The sequence below is a fragment of the Schistocerca nitens genome, chromosome 4 (assembly GCF_023898315.1).
Source record: "Schistocerca nitens isolate TAMUIC-IGC-003100 chromosome 4, iqSchNite1.1, whole genome shotgun sequence".
Taxonomy (NCBI): Eukaryota; Metazoa; Arthropoda; class Insecta; order Orthoptera; family Acrididae; genus Schistocerca; species Schistocerca nitens.
In genome coordinates this window covers 75,282,902-75,302,933 of record NC_064617.1, presented here as the reverse complement: position 1 = coordinate 75,302,933, position 20,032 = coordinate 75,282,902, and positions in this window count along the sequence as shown.

The window sequence follows — 20,032 nt, the reverse complement described above, 5'->3', positions numbered from 1 at the left end:
TTGCTCCGGCTAATGTTTGGCACCACGCGGTTGCTCACGAGCCTCGGCGGCCAACTCCGAACTTAGAATATTTTCAGGGCGTTACAACTCGCCTGTTACCTCACAGTGTCAGCCAAGGTTGTACACTGACCCGTCAGCTCTGTAACATCTATGGCGAGTATGCCATCAGAGGCGCACTGGATGGCTGCGATGGTGGAACTTCAATAAGCGGATGTAAACTAAACAATGTACACTTTGCTAATCATGGAAGAAGTCAGGATGAACTTAGTGATCTGTTCTCCAGAGTGAAGACTTTTACACAGTGTCTCAAACAGTATGACCTGATTTTAAAATTTCATATTCATTGATAAAAACGTACTACAAGTATGGGATGAATTGCGAAATACTGAAGTTTTAGTTCTGCTATTACAAATGCTCTATGTGTCCACCAGCAGCAGCACGAACAACATTTGGATGATAGCTAAATTCTTCATAAACCCTACTCAATGTATCAGCTTTTTCAGAAGTTATGGCGGCTGTTATGTTCTTCACCTATTTCACGAGGTAAAGGGGAGATGCAGACATTTTCCTTCAGATATCCCCACAAGACAAAATCTCATGCGGTCAAGTCTGGCGATCTTGGAGGCCACGAAAGCAGGACATCGTCTCGGGAACCCGTGCGCCCTGTTCAGGGTTGAGGCAGAGTGTCACAGAGAAAACAAACCTGTTGGCAAACGAAGTCATCGGAGTCCTCTTGAGATTGTGCCACCACACTGGCACAACAACGTACGTCGTTTTCCCGATGACAGCCTCAACGCTGGAAGGGTAGCACGGGACCCTGAGACAATCCCCTGGCCTTCAAGGCCGCCAGACACGATCCCACGCGATTTTTGCTTATGAGGATATGTGAAGGAAACTGTCTTCATCTCTCCTTTACCTCGTGACGTAGAAGAAGTGAAGAACAGTAGAACGGCCGGCATAATTTCTGTAAAAGCAGATAAATTGTAAAAAGTTTATGACGAAGCGTATTGACGCTGTTCGTGCGCTGCTGGTATTTGCAACAGTATAACTAAAATTTTAAGATTTTTGTGAATATTTTGTAATTCAGTCCACGTTTGTAGTATGTTTTTATCAGTAAACATGAAGGTTTGAAATCAGGTCATACTTTTTGGAGCACTCTGTAGTTTAAGTTACCGTCTAGAGATAAATATGAAGAAGGCGAAACCAATGCTTATTAATCGACTACCTTTAGATCGGATCCAACTTACAGCTTGCTTAAAGGATCTGTAGGTAATGAATGATTTTCTGTGTGTGTAGAATTCCTGATGAATGACACAGGAAAGTGTGATAAGCAGAGTAAACGAAGGACTGCCCTTGGTCCAGATACAATGCTTCAAGTCAGTAAGTCATGGCACAACCGGGCAATATCCAAATCAACGAACATGCTCCTCACCGCTAGGAAAAATTTACAGTCAGCTGCGCTAGGACTGCCTGCTTTCGCAATATCGCACAGACCAGCAGAACAACTAGAAACTTCACCAACGTGCGCTCATGTATGGCTGTGAGAGATGTGGTGATGCCGGAAGCCGTTACGCATAGCATGGACAGAAAGAAAAACCAATGCCTCCATTATAGAAGAACCCAAGTTCGCACATATTTATCTGCCACTGCCAGTTTCTTGGGCACAAATTTGAGAAGATATGAGGATAGTTTAGAAAAGACCATATTGCAAGGTAAAACCGATGTCATAAGACCTGGAGCAAGACTAGCAAGTAGGTGGTTGGATGAACTTGCGAAGACTGCCGGCCTACCTCTTCACACGACGTTAAGAAGAGCCGAAGATCGCAGTGGATGTAGACGACTAGTCGAAGATAATGAAAAAATTAGGTCACGACACATACCAGTGAGTAAACTGGCTACTGACGATGGTGATAAACCAATCGCGTAACAAAAAAGTAGTCAAAAATACTTTTCATTGGTCTGTGTTAATCTTGCGTCAGCATGTAATATGGTGTGATACGTCGTGGTATGGGAAAACTTAACCAAAACCTAAGGTAAGCAGAGCTCAAAGGCTGCAGGGATGCAGGGAGTGAAAGCGTAGACCCAAATGAGGTTACAGTTTCAAACACAATTTAATTTTATTAAACATTAAAAAACACTTGTTCACTGGTACACACACACACACACACACACACACACACACACACACACACACATATATATATGCCCTTCAGGCATGGAGTTTAAAATTTTTTATTGTATATGTATATACACGCACCTATCCTGTTTTTTTTTTTTTTTCAGTCTTCTTCGCACATTTCTCTGTCCAATCTGATAAGGCCCATCAAAATTTGCATTACCTCTGTCTCTCCCAAAACCAACTACCTTTCGTAAGAGATTGTATATATATATATATATATATATATATATATATATATATATATATATATATATATACAATAAAAAATTTTAAACTCCATGCCTGAAGGGCCGCTGAACATTTACAACTAAAATGTCAGAATGACAACCTTAAGATTCAACATAAGAGATAATCACGGTCTGAAGGATCTAACACTTTTGATTAATTATTGGCCAATACAATAAGTTACTGAAAGGAATGACTTTAATCATTCGGCCAGAAGGGCCAATCAAATATAACCACAAATGCTGTTTTGATAATGCCACAAGAATGTAAAACCAACAGTTAATTTACTTCGTCCAAAGGAGCAGTAAAGACCAAAAGACAAATTCATATACCAAAGGCTTTTTTAATGAAACAAGATAACAAGATAAAATTAATAATCAAAAAGGGGTAGTGACGTAGGCCTCGGCCTGAAGGGCCTGAATATCAGTAGTAATAAATATTTGAGAATGGTTGAAGTTAGTGAGTTAGCAGTTAAAACCAGCCCGTGCTCCTCACCGCTAGGAAAAATTTACAGTCAGCTGCGCTAGGACTGCCTGCTTTCGCAATATGGCACAGACCAGCAGAACAACTAGAAACTTCACCAACGTGCCGAATCGTCCACATAGGGCATGACAGCAACTCTCTATTACACATAAAATAAAAATTACTAAACATTGAAACACATGGTTCAAAATATAACGCCTGTCTAGGCAGGAACTGTTGATGACGCCCACTGGCCTTCGTAAATCTTCGACTTAGTAAATGGGACGGTCAGTACTAAATAATAATAATACCACTCAACAAATTGTAAAATACAAGATCGTTATTGCACATGGGTCAGAATAAAATTTCAACCACAGATAATATTTTAGGTTCAGTTATTAAGGCACAGAGAGTTAACACACTTTTCTAGTGATAGTTACACTTGACAATGAAACAGCAGATCATTGAATCGGGATTTCGGGCACGCCTGAGCCTGCTAAAGTTGGGAAACGCCATGGCACACGACCTTAGAGCAAAACACACCCGACGACACGCGCAGAAATTGAGTGAGACAGATCGAGTCAAGAAATTGTCACCGTTAGTCCAGAAGGCAGGCAAGCATTCGGCGACAGGTTGCAACCAGCACCATCTCGGGTTATGTCAATCGCCCCAGTTCCGCCATAGCAACGCGGACACGCCGCGTCAACAGTTGCCACGCCGACCTTCCTTGTCACACAGCCCGTCCAGAACGACTGCCGCCGTCCCGAGTACACACGCTCGTAGCAATCACGTGCGTTCACATGAAGTTCTACCACCTTTCCCGCAACATTGCGCTGCCACACAACCGGAAACTAAACTCCCCGTCTCACTCCGGCAGCAGCACTCGATACTCTCGTCGTCAGCAGGTCTCTCCACAGAACGCGGCGCCCTCCGAAATTTAAAAGCAAACGGACCAATCGCGGCAGAGCAAAGCCAAGGTTCCGGAAGACGACACACCACACCTAGGCAAAGATGAAGGTGATACGGTTCATGGTGCAAGTGACTTCTTTGATGTCTGCTCCAGGTCTCCGGAAGAGAAAAGTTTGTTGTTTTGCGTAACCTCAGGGCGAATACACAAACGTGTGCTTCTACTGCACGTACAACTACCACGCATGGCTAGCTGATATAATAATGTCGGGTCTCTTGTCCCTGAGTGAAGTAGGAAATGCTGCAGCGCCAAGAATTAGGCGGTCGCCGCGGCCCGAGAAAGAGGAGACGCCGCACCTGTGCCGATGAGGCGGTGAAACCGAAGCCTCCGGGTCACGGCCCGCTCTTCCAGCTCTCCCGTCCTCCTGTCTCTTCCAGCTGGAGCCGCCGGCTCCAGCGACACCGGATAGCGCCGATTGCTAAATCGGTGCCGCGCTGTGGACACGAGGTAAGCCAAGCCACCGCGGCCGCCGCCTGCGCCGGTGGGTGCCCTGTTTCAGGCGCGGCGCCCTGCTCTGCCCTTGTAGGGCCCGCCGCGCCTTTTGTGCCGCACCGCTTCCTACACACGAGCCGCTACAGCCGCAATTCACCAGACCTTGCTGTTCTCTAATCCGCCACCGGCTCTGCTCCGTTCTTCCCACCTTGCAGCGTCACTTCCTGTTTGCAGTATTTCTGTGCTCCCTTCACAAAAGTGGTTCAAATGGCTCTGAGCACTATGGGACTTAACATCTGAGGTCATCAGTCCCCTAGAACTTAGAACTACTTAAACCTAACTAACCTAAGGACATCACACACATCCATGCCCGAGGCAGGATTCGAACCTGCGACCGTAGCAGTCGCGCGGTTCCAAACTGAAGCGCCTAGAACCGCTCGGCCACACCGGCCGGCCTCCTTTGACAGAAATGAGATTGATGTAGAGGTGAGTCTATCTGCGTGTCATAAAAGTGTAGAGTTACCGTAAACTGCGGTGGCAAAAGTCATCGGATAGCCATATTCTCATATTCAGATAGCGGTAGAATCGTGTACACAAGGCATAAAAGTGCAGTGCAATGGCGGAGCAGTCATTTGTGTGCAGGTGATTCATGTGTGAACGCGGAACGGTAGTTGGAGTTAGATGCATGGAGCATCCCATTTCGGAACTCATTAGGGAATTCATTAGGGAAAATATATGAAGGTAGTGGGAAAGAGATACAAACGGATTGAGTGCCAAATAGGAGGAACAAAGTTAGAACAGGTGGACGGTTTCAAGTACTTAGGATGCATATTCTCACAGGATGGCAACATAGTGAAAGAACTGGAATCGAGGCGTAGCAAAGCTAATGCAGTGAGCGCTCAGCTACGATCTACTCTCTTCTGCAAGAAGGAAGTCAGCACCAAGACTAAGTTATCTGTGCACCGTTCAATCTTTCGACCAACTTTGTTGTATGGGAGCGAAAGCTGGGTGGATTCAGGTTACCTTATCAATAAGGTTGAGGTTACGGATATGAAAGTAGCTTGGATGGTTGCAGGTACTAGTAGATGGGAACAATGGCAGGTGCCCACAATGAGGAAATCAAAGATGTAGCAGTCAGGGCGAACAGGCTTAGATGGTGGGGTCATGTTACACGCATGGGAGAAGCAAGGCTACCCAAGAGACCCATGGGTTCAGCAGTAGAGGGTAGGAGGAGTCGGGGTAGACCAAGGAGAAGGTACCTGGATTCGGTTAACAATGATTTTGAAGTAATAGGCTTAACATCAGAAAAGGTACCAATGTTAGCACTGAATAGCGGATCATGGAGGAATTTTATGAGGGGGACTATGCTCCAGACTGAACGCTGAAAGGTATAATCAGTCTTAATTGATGATAATGATGATGATGTTGATCACTGTGTGACATACTGCGACCTATCCCATTCCACCAGGGTGTGGACTGACCAATCGCCGTAATGGTAGGAATCCGCCACGTCTTGGAACAGGGGGAAGGTGAGCAAATATCAAGGACTTCACAACCGGACACAGATAACGACTAAGTAGGTAGGCAACTTTTAAGTAGAAAGTAGATTAGGATACCCTTAAACAGTACCTGCAGCGATTTTCTGTAAAGGCCAGCCGTGTGCCAGGGGCAGGCCCACTGGGATTAGTTCGGTGGGCATGGAAAAAAAAGTAGATTTATAGATTCACTGGCACGCCTGTAACGCTGCAGGAGGTAGCTTCTTAGAATAGTTATATTAAAGAGACTAGTTCTTACCAATTGAATAACTAACATCTCACATTCTGTAGCATGTAAGAAGGTTAAAACTAGAATTAGTAAATGCTGCTAAATATCATTGAATGTATTGTAGATCTTAAGACCCGCTAATGTATGAGGTGGTGGGTTATTATGTATGATATTATTGGTTGAATGAAGATTCTCTTAAACATTAATTATTCCCAGACCCGCAGTGTCAAATTTCAGGCATTACGACTCACCACGGAGTAGCCGACGGCATTCGCTTAACAACAAAGAGCAGCGGCGCTAGCGTAGCGTTGTCAGTGTTCACATACAAGCAACACTGTACGAGGTGTGGCTAGAAAAAAACCGTAGTACTGGTGAAACAATAAAACGAATGCAATAAGGCTGAAAGTCGCGTGGCCTGTCACGTGACTCTCGCTCCGCCTACTGCTCGAGTTTCATCTGCCTCCTGCACTCAGTCTGCCCTGGCGTCTGTTTTAAGTAGTTGACGTTTTGTCTGTGCGTCGGAAAATGTTGAGTGTACAGAAAGAACAGCGTGTTAACATCAAATTTTGTTTCAAACTAGGAAAATCTGCAAGTGAAACGTTTGTAAAGTTACAACAAGTGCACGGCGATGATTGTTTATCGCGAACACAAGTGTTTGAGTGGTTTAAACGATTTAAAGATGGCCGCGAAGACACCAGTGATGACACTCGCACTGGCAGACCATTGTCAGCAAAAACTGATGCAAACATTGAAAAAATCGGTAAACTTGTTCGACAAGATCGCCGTTTAACAATCAGAGCAGTGTCTGAGTTAACAGGAGTTGACAAGGAAAGTGTCGAACAAGTTGCCCATAAGTCCTCAATTATTTGTTGCATCTATTCTAATATCTGTCTTATCCTGCACTTTTTACTATCTGCTGCTCATTCTAGTACCATGCAAGTACCATAAACTGGGTACACTTTGATAGCCATTGTTACTTACACCACTCATACACCAAAAGCCATATAGCTCTCTTCAGCTGGGTTCTTAATGTGTACTGTTTGGGGGCAAAGTTCTGTCAATATATGCTAGATAGAGAAAGCTTTTGACAATGTTGACTGGAATACTCTCTTTCAAATTCTAAAGGTGGCAGGGGTAAAATACAGGGAGCGAAAGGCTATTTACAATTTGTACAGAAACCAGATGGCAGTTATAAGAGTCGAGGGACATGAAAGGGAAGCAGCGGTTGGGAAGGGAGTAAGACAGGGTTGTAGCCTCTCCCCGATGTTATTCAACCTGTATATTGAGCAAGCAGTAAAGGAAACAAAAGAAAAATTCGGAGTAGGTATTAAAATCCATGGAGAAGAAATAAAAACTTTGAGGTTCGCCGATGACATTGTAATTCTGTCAGAGACAGCAAAGGACTTGGAAGAGCAGTTGAACGGAATGGATGGTGTCTTGAAGGGAGGATATAAGATAAACATCAACAAAAGCAAAACGAGGATAATGGAATGTAGTCGAATTAAATCGGGTGATGTTGAGGTATTAGATTAGGAAATGAGACACTTAAAGGAGTAAAGGAGATTTGCTATTTGGGGAGCAAAATAACCGATGATGGTCGAAGTAGAGAGGATATAAAATGTAGACTGGCAATGGCAAGGAAAGCGTTTCTGAAGAAGAGAAATTTGTTAACATCGATTTAAGTGTCTGGAAGTCATTTCTGAAAGTATTTGTATGGAGTGTAGCCATGTATGGAAGTGAAACATGGACGATAACCAGTCTGGACAAGAAGAGAATAGAAGATTTCGAAATGTGGTGCTACAGAAGAATGCTGAAGATTAGATGGGTAGATCACATAACTAATGAGGAGGTACTGAATAGGATTGAGGAGAAGAGGAGTTTGTGGCACAACTTGACCAGAAGAAGGGATCGTTTGGAAGGACATGTTCTGAGGCATCAAGGGATCACCAATTTAGTATTGGAGGGCATCGTGGAGGGTAAAAATCGTAGGGGGAGACCAAGAGATGAATACACTAAGCAGATTCAGAAGGATGTAGGTTGCAGTAGGTACTGGGAGATGAAGAAGCTTGCACAGGATAGAGTAGCATGGAGAGCTGCATCAAACCAGTCTCAGGACTGAAGACCACAACAACAACATCCCTGTGCAGTGCCGATTTTCTGCCGCAATAGATGGCGAATCTGTTGCTACTTACAGGTATGTACGAAAAACTGTGTTGAAATATAGTTGCATGTAAAAAGTGGGACAAAACCAGTATAGCCCCATTTTCCTCGCATACGTTGCATACATTCATGGGTAAACTTGATTGATTTATGACTACTCCCACTTAACGTATTGTTCTGCTAAGTAGTTTGCTGCCCCCTGGGGATAATCCATTGTTGCGAGAAAGCCTAAGCACCCCCTTTCCCACCCCTTTCTCCTCCACTCCCCCTATCGCTACCATATCATCTGCGAAGAATGTCTTTACAAATGTCCTGTCATCCTGTCCCTCCTCCTTGTCAGTCTCTTTCATACATTTCTTTCCTCGCAGAATCTGTGGAAAACTTCATTTCCTACTTCATTAGTCCACCTGTTTTTCAAATTCTTCTTTAGCACTGCATCGTGAACAATTCGATTCTCTTCTTTTCTGTTTTTCTCATAGACCATGTTTCACTACCGTACCACGCTCTGCTCTAAATTTACATTCTCAGAAATTTATCCCTCAAATTAAGGCCTATTTTTGATTCGAGTAGTCCTCCCTCGGCCAAGAATGCTTCTTTGCCAGTGTGAGTCTGCTTTGCTCCGTCCATCATGGGGTGTTTTGCTGCAGAGGTGGCAGAATTCCTTAACTTCGTCTACTTCCTGTTCCCCAATTCTAACTTTAAATTTTTCGCTGCTCACATTTTTGCTACTTCTCATTACTTTAGTATTTCTTAAATTTCCTCTCAATCCATATTCTGAACAAATTAGACTGTTCAGTTCATTCACCGGATCCTGCAATACTTCTTCACTTTTACAGAAGACAAAAAGGTCATCAGCAAATTTAATCGCATCTACAACTCCCAAGTTCTCTTCATTTCGTGCAGTAACCTCCCAGAATTCCCATCTACAGGTCGTTATGGGCTTCCAGAGAGCATCTTCTTTGTTTCCTTTCTTATCCTAGAAGAACATAACAGGGGGTGTAGCTTTCAGATTACTGCTTTCAGATGGGCTACTGTTTGTCGCACTTCTTAATTACTTGTTCCGTCTTCCAATAGAATGCTACCCAAATAGGTAAGTTTTCTACATGCCTTGGTATCCTGGCCTCTACTGTTACGTTTCCTACAATTTCCTACACTGCATAAGAATTCAGCACATTGAAAAGTTGTTTTCAGTCTCTATCTATCATCTTCTTCTAATAATTTTCTTGGCATAAAGCAGGTATCATCTTCTTCACTCGCCACCACTGCCGTATCATCTACGAAGAATAAGGTGTACAAACATAGACCCTTCGTTATGTGAATGCCAGTTGTTGTAGATTTCCTACTCAATAGTTCGAAGCATTTCTGGATGTGTATTTTAAACAACGTAGGAAATAAACAGCTTACTTATTTTAATCTTTTATTAATTCTGGAAGGCTGTGACGAAATTTTGTTTCCCGCTTTGGATATATGCTCTGAAAATTTGTGATAGTTGCGTATTCTAACAGACCTCTAACAGACCTCATAAAGTTTCTTCAGATATGTATAAAAACGAACAGAAAACAGTGGTGTGCAAAAATATGTGCTGTGAAAAACACAAGAAATGCACAGTGCTGCAGAATAACTAAAAATTAGACCTCAACTGTTAGTGTCTAAAGCAGAAAAACTAACGGTGTGCTAGCAGACGGCATTTCTCGATGTAAGCGACAAATAGAGCGAAAAATCACCGTAGGTACAAACCAACATATTGTTAACGAACTGTTTTCGATGCTAAAGCAAATCAAAATGTAAATAACTCAATTACAGACCACTGATGATGCTTTACCTCAAGAAAGCGAAAAGCGTCTGACAAAGAAAGAAAACACGCATTTTTGTAGTTGCAACAACAGAACAAAAATGCCCGCAGAGATATTGCATGATATTTTGAATTGGGCAAAGTTCGCCGCCCGCTGGATGCCACAGCTGCTCACACTTGTTCAGAAAGACCACAGAAGCGAGGTGTCAGTGGAAGTGCTATAGTTGTGACAGGCAGACTCTGACGCATGACTTCTTTAGACACCTGAACACCATTAACAGGAGCCGGGTGTATCACTGTGGTCTGATGACGCAGGTGCAAAACGAGATGAGGAAAAACAGCTGCAAATGCCGAATGCTCCGTCATTATGTAATAAGGGGATGTTGTTTTTTGCGACGGCCTTACTCTTGCTTTAACAGATTGTGGTCGCAGAAGGATACTACAAACATCTCCCGGCGAGTTTATGGGAGGCTTTCGGGATGTTTTTGCACCTCGACGAGCCATTAACTCATTCCGCACAGGACAGAGTCACGGTTGCTGCTTATTTGGGATATCAAAAGTTTGTGTCACCAATTGGTAATCTTCCGACATGGCACTCAGCAGCTTCGTCCCCTCTGTCCGGATGAAGGTACCACGGAGTAGCAGGCATTTCCAGAATGATGTCGGGTTGATTTTCGAGGTGGACCTTTCCTTGATGTGCTATAGTGCACACTGGTACAACCAACGTCCCAGTGAAATGATCTGTCGTTAGGAAACATGTGTCGCATTGCGGGGTGAGTATGTAGAAAAATAGTATCGCAGTCACCAAGTTTGATGGTTGCAGCTGGATATTTTCTAGGGGATAATCAGTGGATTGTGACTACCACTCGGAAAGGGTTATCATATTACTCGTTTTTACCGGAAGTCACCCGTTTTGAGACGCTTCCCCAATCCCTCACACAGTTTTGGAATTTCTTGCAAAATCACTCGTATTTTAATAAACTAAGTTGATAAGCTGAACTTATCGATTTGCAGCCTCTCCCTGATGAAACATCCGACACAGTAACAGACTACTTAATAACTACAATCTCTTACGAAAGGTAGTTGGTTTTGGGAGAGACAGAGGTAATGCAAATTTTGATGGGCCTCATCAGACTGGACAGAGAAATGTGCGAAGAAGACTGAAAAAAAAACAGGATAGGTGCGTGTAGGACCCGCGCACCGAAGTTTCCGTACAAACTTAATTATGTTTACAGATAGTCCATCTATCCCCGGAAATCTAGAATCTCGACGACTTTTACCAGTTACAGATATCGGCACAGGCAAGATATACGTCTACACATTTCTGAGAACAATGAATCCCAACAGACCGACTGTCTAATAAGAAATAACAAAAAAATTCTTTTTTCCATGTAATGTAATTAAAAATAACGGTTTTAACATTTTTTTCCTTTGTTTATACCGTGAAGGCTACTGTAAATTTGTACGTTTCTGAATCGAGAATAAATAAAAAACTTAGAAGCTTCCATTTTTTGCACCGCCAACGGACCTTAGTATGTGATATAAATTTCAACTTAATACGTGAATCCCTTTCTAGACAAAGAAGTGTTAACGGAAGGACAAACAGACAATGCGGATAATAAATGATAAAACATGTAGTTGTCATGTGATATAATTACAAACTAACAATTTTTTGAGTTCTTATTTTACTTTTATCGCGATTCCCTGCTTCTTGCCAAATTTAATGATTCTAGATGAACGAGAAATACCATGTAGGCTTCTACAAGTGAGTTTGCGAGTATGAAAGTACAAAATCTGCAGTATCTTTTGATTACGTTGACTTATAATTGAATTTTTGTTACACCGCCAAGGAACCACAGAGACTAATACGTGACATGAATTTCAACTTCATACTTCAACCCGCTCCTGAGGAAAAAGAGTTTTTAACAGTCGGACACACAGACAGACGGACGTACAACAAAGATATCCTATAAAGGATTGTCCGACTGAGGTAAGGAGCCCTAAAATGAGTTGGGTGATCATATTTTAGGTGCTTCATGACATTGGGAAGGCTGCCTGGACATTCTGAAGTGTAGGAATTCATACATGCATAATGCGTTTTCACATTTTTCGTTCTACATGGTAATGGTTCAGAAGCTGATGGAATTCTATGACTTTATAGTCACAAAATACAAGACAGCTTTATCTCACTGTAAAACAAAATGGCTGCCACTTGCACCTGCAGTTGACAGGATATTGGAGATACGCGATACTCTAAAAAGGTATTTGTTATCTAACGTAACTGTCTTGTAACTATTCGGATCTTTTTACAAAACCGTTTGCTAAAAGGCTACTTATGATTTGTACATTGTATGATGAATTTTTAGCGGAAACAAATTCTGTACATTGAAGGTGGGAACAAAGTTGTTGTAAAAGTGTGCTCTGTTTTACAAAGCAATGTCTCTGGTTTACATATAAGGGCAGAAAACAGTAAATTTATCATGGCTACGTGCCGATATGCGTAGAGATTGTCATGCTATGTGTTTGCTGTATCGTCTTTTCAATCATTGCACTGATTCCTGTTTACCTTCCATTCTTACACTACCGTCAGAACAACACAGCAGAAATACTCGAGCCTAACAAAGTAAACTATTCTCTGTATCATTAGACAACACTAACATGCTCTATAAGTCATTTTCTGTATCAAGAACCCGATTTCGTAAGAATCTTCCTTAAAAAGTTAGAGAAATTAAAATCCCTTCAAACTTCAAAAGACAGCTAATGGCCCACTTTCTATCACAACCGCTATCTCTTCTTGCAGCACTCTGTCGTCAACCCTCCCTCCCCCATCATTCCGACCACTTGCCTACAGAGAACTCAGTTGAAACTCTCTTCTTTCTTAGCAACCGTAATCACTTTCATTTGAATTCTCTCCTCTTTCATCATCCTGTCCACTTCTTCTAATACCAAAGGAGACTTCAAAAGCAGCAACCTAATAAATATCATTCTTAATGCCTCGATTATTTTACTATTATTATTATTATTGTTATTGAAATTTCCACTGTTGTTAATAACGCAAATTATTGTTACTGAGTTTGTTATATAATAAATAATTGATGTTATTCTCAGTACTACCATTCTTTATCATCATTATTAGTGTTAATTCTATTATCATTACTGCCAATTATTATTTTTATTAGTAATCTAAATTATTATTATTGTGATTGTTATGTAGTATTTTTGTCTGTGTGCTGTTCCTGTTCATATGTTAGAGATGACCTAAAGGCCCTAATCTAATTAGACAAAATAAGCAACAAATAAATTATAAAAATAAATAAATAAAGGAAATTATTAGTAAATGTTATGACGCAAATTTAGCTGAAGTCATCAAATGTGAACCATACACTAATTACACTGTTAGCTACAATTATATCAATAAGTGGATGACAGAATACAGTGATATGTCTGTATTTCAGAGCTGACTCTGGAAAAAAGGATCGCAGTGGCAAGCAGTGGAAAAAAATGAGTTATTTTCAACAGGTGTTGATACTGTTGTTGATGACCCAGTACTCTTTCATGAAAGAAGTACCTTAAGAACATACTGGATGATAAACTCTGCAACTTTGGTAGGGAAGAGACTTGCTGAGAAATGGTACGAACACAGGAGTAGTAGTGTTGATTACACTGAACTGCTGAAAATGGTACAGTACAATTTTGCCATACCCGCATATAATGCAGCTGCAGAGCGAAAAATTTCTCTGGTAAATGTTCAGAGGCCGCGCGGGATTAGCCGAGGGGTCTCAGGCGCGGCAGTCATGGACTATGCAGTTGATCCCGGCGGAGGCCCGAGTCCTCCCTCGGGCATGGGTGTGTGTGTTTGACCGTAGGATAATTTAGGTTAAGTAGTGTGTAAGCTTAGGGGCTGATGACCTTAGCATTTAAGTCCCATAAGTCTACTCTGAGATGTAGAGATTGGTTCAGGACTTGGATTCGTGGCGGTCCGCATCAAACTAGCCAAAAGACTAACGACTGTGTACAATATCTCGGCGAGATCATATAATAAATAGAAAGATAAGGGAAATGACCCAGACTCAAGAAAGCATCACAAATACTGAAGAATAATGACAGCTAGCCTGGTATAAACATACAGTAAAAATGACAGTTGGCAGATGACGTACCAATCTAAGGGAAGAAGAAGAAGAGGAAGACTGGGGTTGGAAGGGGAAAAGGAGCCCAAGAAAAATAGAAGAAGAGGAGGAAGTATGGGAAGACAGAAACTGATGGCGACAGATAAACGATGGTCACTCCAAAAGAAATGCACACTATTTTTTTTAAAAAACCAACTTTTATTCTACATGTCTGAAAGTTTTACAGTGTGTAGATACATCCTTTAGAAACAATATTTTCATTTCTCCACATAATTTCTATCCTTCTCAACTTCCTTACGTCATCTTGGAACCAGTGCCTGTACACCCGCACAGTAAAATTCTGGGCCAACCTGTTGGAGCCACTGTTTGGCAGCGTGCACAAGGGAGTCACCATCTTCAAACTCTGTTCCACGAAGAGAGTCTTTCAGTTTCCGAAAGAGATGATAGTCACATGGAGCGAGGTCAGGACTGTAAGGCAGGTGATTCAGTGTTGTCCATCCGAGTTTTGTGATCGTTTCCATGGTTTTTTGTCTGACATGTCGCCATGCATTGTCGTGCAAGAGCAAAACATTCTGCTTTTGCCGATATGGTCGAACACGTCTCAGTCGAGCATGAAGTTTCTACAGAGTCGTCACATATGCATCAGAATTTATAGTGGTTCCACTTGGCATGATGTCCACAAGCAAGAGCCCTTCGGAATCGAAAAACACCGTAGCCATACCTTTTCCAGCAGAAGGTGTGGTTTTGACTTTTTTTTTCTTGGGTGGATTTGCAAGATGCCACTCCATTCATAGCCTCTTCGTCTATGGTGAAAAATCATGGAGCCATGTTTCATCACCTGTCACAGTTCTTCCAAGAAATTCATTTCGACCATTCTCGAACTGTACCAAAAGTTCGCTACATACCGTTTTTCTTGTTTCTTTGTGAGTCACTGTCAACATCCTGGGAACCTACCTGGCACAAACCTTTTTTCACGCTAACACTTTCAGTATTCTGCAAACACTTCCTTCCCCAATCCCAACGTAGCGTGACAATTCGTTCACTGTGATGCGTTTGTCAGCAGTCACCAATTCGTTAACTCTCTGTACGTTGTCTGGAGTGTGTGTAGTACGAGGCCCGCTGCTGCGAGGACAATCCTCAATATTGCCGTGCCTGCTTTCATCACGTAACCTGCTTGGCCACCGACTAACTGTACTGCGATCGACAGCAGCATCTCCATACACCTTTTTCAACCTCTTGTGGATGTTTCCCACTGTCTCGTTTTCACAGCACAGGAATTCTATGACAGCACGTTGCTTCTGACAAACAAGTGTAGGAGCCATATTGAAGACGTGCTGTGACGGCGCCACTCACGGGAACAGGTCGAACTAAGTTTCAAAACAAGCGGGAAGGATGTATCTACACACTGTAAAACTTTCACACATGCAGAATGAAAACTGTATTTTTACAAAAATAATGTGCATTTCTTTTGGAGTGACCCTCGAATCAGATGAGGCTACAGCCATAGGATCTCCATAGGAGAGAGAGACATGAGCATTTTGTTTAAAGGGAATAGTAAACTTAGAATTTGGGCGCTCCAAGGCTGGACCGAGACATTTCAAAATGTTCAGGCATACGAAGATTAATTTCAGCAGGTCACAGAATCGCGCGTTTCTTCTAGTTGCGGACGAGACGGCGTGGTACGTCAGCCGCTGGCGCGTGTCTTCGCAGTTTTCCGGGAAACGGTGCGCAGCTTGCAGCTGCCAGTTGTCGGCCGCGGGTGGCAGCTAATGAGTGGCGGTGACCCGCGGCGACCCGCGGCCGCAGTCGCTGCCGCCGGCGCCTGACGCCCAGGCAGGCCGGCGCACGTGACGCCGACGTCCATTGAGCCGACTGCGCAGGCGCAGCGGCGACGGACGTCACAGTCGGTGACGTCAGCGGCAGAGCACACTGACCGACAGCAGATAACACCACGATGTGGCGTGTGAGACTTCACGAACAATCTCACACACACACACATACACTCATGGCTGGCCACTGAAGTTCCAGTACTGGGAATAATGGCAAATTACAGAATGTCACTTACCGTAAACCGGGTACACTTTGATAGCCATCGTTACTTACACCACTCATACACCAAAAGCCTTATAGCTCTCTCCAGCTCATGCAAATGGCTCTGAGCACTATGCGACTTAACTTCTGAGGTCATCAGTCGCCTAGAACTTAGAACCAATTAAACCTAACTAACCTAAGGACATCACACATCCATGCCCAAGGCAGGATTCGAGCCTGCGACCGTAGCGGTCGCTCGGTTCCAGACTGTAGCGCCTAGAACCGCACGGCCACTCCGGCCGGCTCTCTCCAGCTCTCAGTTGGATGTTTAGTGTATACTGTTTGGTGGCACACTTCTGTCAATGTATGCTACATATCCTTTTGTAGTGTCGATTTTCTGCCGCAATAGATGGCGAATCTTTTGCTACTTACAGGTATATACGAAAAACTGTGTTAAAATCTGGTTTCACATAAGTAGTAGGGCAAAGCCGGTATAGACCCACTTTTCTAGCACACGTTGCATACATTCAAGGGCAAACTTGATTGATTAATGACCCTTCCAACTTAACCTATTGTTCTGCTAAGTGATTTGCAACCCCCTGGGGATAATACAGTCTTTCAAGGCAACCTAAGCACCCCCTTCCCCTTTCCTTCCTCCTCCTCTCCCCCTACTCCAATACAAGCACACTTTAAGCACTGAGTACTCGAACAGCCCCCATCCACTCTATCAGTATGATTGACTAATTAATTAAATCGATAATTTAATTAACTCCTCTCACTCTGGTGAACCCCTATCCTCCCTCACCAGGAAATTGGCGGGAAAAGACTCAGTTGATTGGCTATTTGACAGGGAATCGAATGCAGTGGATCGAATATTGTTTAAACAATTTCTGATAGACAAGGAAATGTGAGGAATATTGTTTATTTAAACAATTTATTGGATACAAGGCTGTGTTTGGAATATAGTTTATTTATTTAGTAAAACAATTCGTTGGGAAAATGATTGCAGTGTGTGGAATACTGTTTGTTTAAACATTTTGAGGGTGACAAGGCAGTATGGAATATTTAAATCATTGCAGTGCATTTTTATTCCGATCACACAATGAATGTTTCCGGGTTCGATTCCCGGCGGGGTCAGGGATTTTCTCTGCCTCGTGATGACTGGGTGTTGCGTGATGTCCTTAGGTTAGTTAGGTTTACGTAGTTCTAAGTTCTAGGGGACTGATGACCATAGATGTTAAGTCCCATAGTGCTCAGAGCCATTTTTGAACACACAATGAATACCGTCAACATAAATCACTGCACATAATTACTGTGTAAAAAGTCTTTCAGTCACGAAGCATGTGCCATCCACCATCTGTCAGGCTGGCCGCATCGCGTATATCTACATGCACAGTCCCTGCAACCACTGTCGGCTGCACCACGTGCCAGCTACCTCGTGCAGCTCACACACCAGATGTTGCAATAATCCCCGAACAAATGGTCAGGTGGTGGCACCCCTTTGATAATTGATATCTGACAAATTGCTGTCGAAACACATGCTCTCTCTCTCTCTCTCTCTCTCTCTCTAAGTTTTCATGTCCTGTCATGCACCACTGCCTGGCCTGCACGTGCCATCTATCACCGTTGGACCAAATGGTAAACAAAGCAGCATTTACCTGGTGAAGTTCCTGCTGTGCATATCTTGGAAATATTCCTCACTTTGTCAGATTCACTGAATAACTAATTAAATCGATGTCATTTGTGTGGGACATCTTATCCTTGCTTCCTATTTTTGGGTACTATGATTGGAATATTTGGTGGGATTTGACTGTGCAATCACCCAGTTTCCAAACCCTATTGGAATTTTTCCCCCTTGCATCCTGTTAGTGGATGTTAGCGGAGTTAGCTCACTAGGTAATACGTCCATAACGATGGAGGCAGCTAAAAATGTCAAATTTCAGCTCAGTTGCATGTTATGTTCTTAAACAATTTGTGGGAGCAGCTGGACTGGTTTGTGTGCTTGTAACAGAACATCGAAAATAATAAATTGATCAATCAAGTATTTTATATTGTGACTGGATTTTTAAACCACTATATAGCCCTAACATGGTTCTCTCAGCTATACCAGGACAAATAATAAGCAGGAGGATTAGGAGGAGAAAGGGTCTGCCATGTGATGGGATAGTAACAACAATGAATACCACTGTCACCTCTACGATGCAAGCCAATGTTCATTGGACTGTATTGAGAAGCAGTAAACAACACACACTTAAACTTCCTTCCAACGCATAGTATCAGTTGACATGACTATATGTCAGAAGTTGCTAAAACATTTATACATCCCACATGCTCATATGTCTCGATGGCCACATCAGTGCTCCAGACCAGAGCCTCATGCAGCACTAGTTGCCACAGTGTATGCACACCTCTTCAATCCCACCAGGCCAGAAGCCAGACTTGACCCACTATTGAGGACTGCACAGCGATAGAGTGCATCTGGGATGATTGGAGTGTGAAGAATTTGGATGTTATCAATATGTCCAGCACCAACACTTGTCAGTGATCAATACAGCATCTTCTCAAATATCCACGTAAAAATCAGAGAACATTTGAAACACGCAGTTGCAAAGGTTGTGCAACACATACTGAGTATTAGATCGCAGTGCAGCTATGAAGAGGGCGCCGCCGCTGGGATTTGCCCCTATAGCTGTGGGCAAGAACCAAGGAGCCAGACTGCTGCAACTTTTCATTCTACCTGCCGCTCACAAGAGCCTTAAGCCGCAAATCTCTTTTATTACTGTCCACAAGCTACCTCTGCCGTGTTCCTCGCATGCCAAACAGGGTCATCCTAGGGAACCAGGCACATGTGTATCACTGTAATTATAATTAAATATTAAGAATTGCAGCCAAAGTCTGATGACATTTCACAATGAGCAAAGTATTGCAAATACTGACTGCTGTAGCTAAAGATATTACAATACATATATTTTTATATCTGGACACAATTTTCCATGTAAAATTCTTCATCACCCCTGAAATCTTTCTCCCTGATCAGATTCGTACTTCCCTTATGACAAGATCTAGTAATTTTCTTTGCACATGTCAGAACACTGACCACAGAGACTTAACTACACAAACGTTATAACCCTGCCAATCACAGCGAATGTATCACACATCCCGTATTAAGTATAATACTTCACCAATAATTGATTGCTGGTGGCACCAAACAATACTGAGCAAAATTCCGCAGTGGATGGACAAGCGTCATTTGTTTTTCTTGCGAGTGGTATCAGTGCGTCATGGAATATGTATTACATCCCTGCTCTCTCTACTGCTTTGGCCAATTGGTCGCCCCAATTTAAGTCAGAAATGAGTGGAAGCTACAGAGTACTATACCTGCCACGTTCTGGATCCCATGGAGAAACAGGGTGAGTTGAGTCAATGTGACAGGACAGAGTCTTGACCCATTAATGGAAATGGAAACATATTGTCATAACTCTGCCAGCTGTGCATGGTGCGTAACGCCAGTGTCAAACAATGCTTTTTCCTGCAACATGAGGTAGTAGAAAAGACTGAGCAGTTACAGTACTGATTCTTAATGGTAAAGTTTGGAAGAGTCCACAGCATATGGAAACTGGAAGAAGAATGAGGATGTTGGTATTGCATTGCAGTGCATTTCCAAACTATGTACAGATAGTGCAGTCTGAAACATATCTGTGTCCATCAGGGTGCATTTATGTCTGTTACCCAAACATTCCCTCTATCCTTTTTATTCTCTACCATCTCACAGGGAAAAACTACGAACTATAAAAGTTCTGCTAATGTCACCCAGTGGAGAATACGATAAGATATTACCACATCAGCCTCTTCCGATATATCGAGAACAAATACCATCTAGATGCTGACATTGA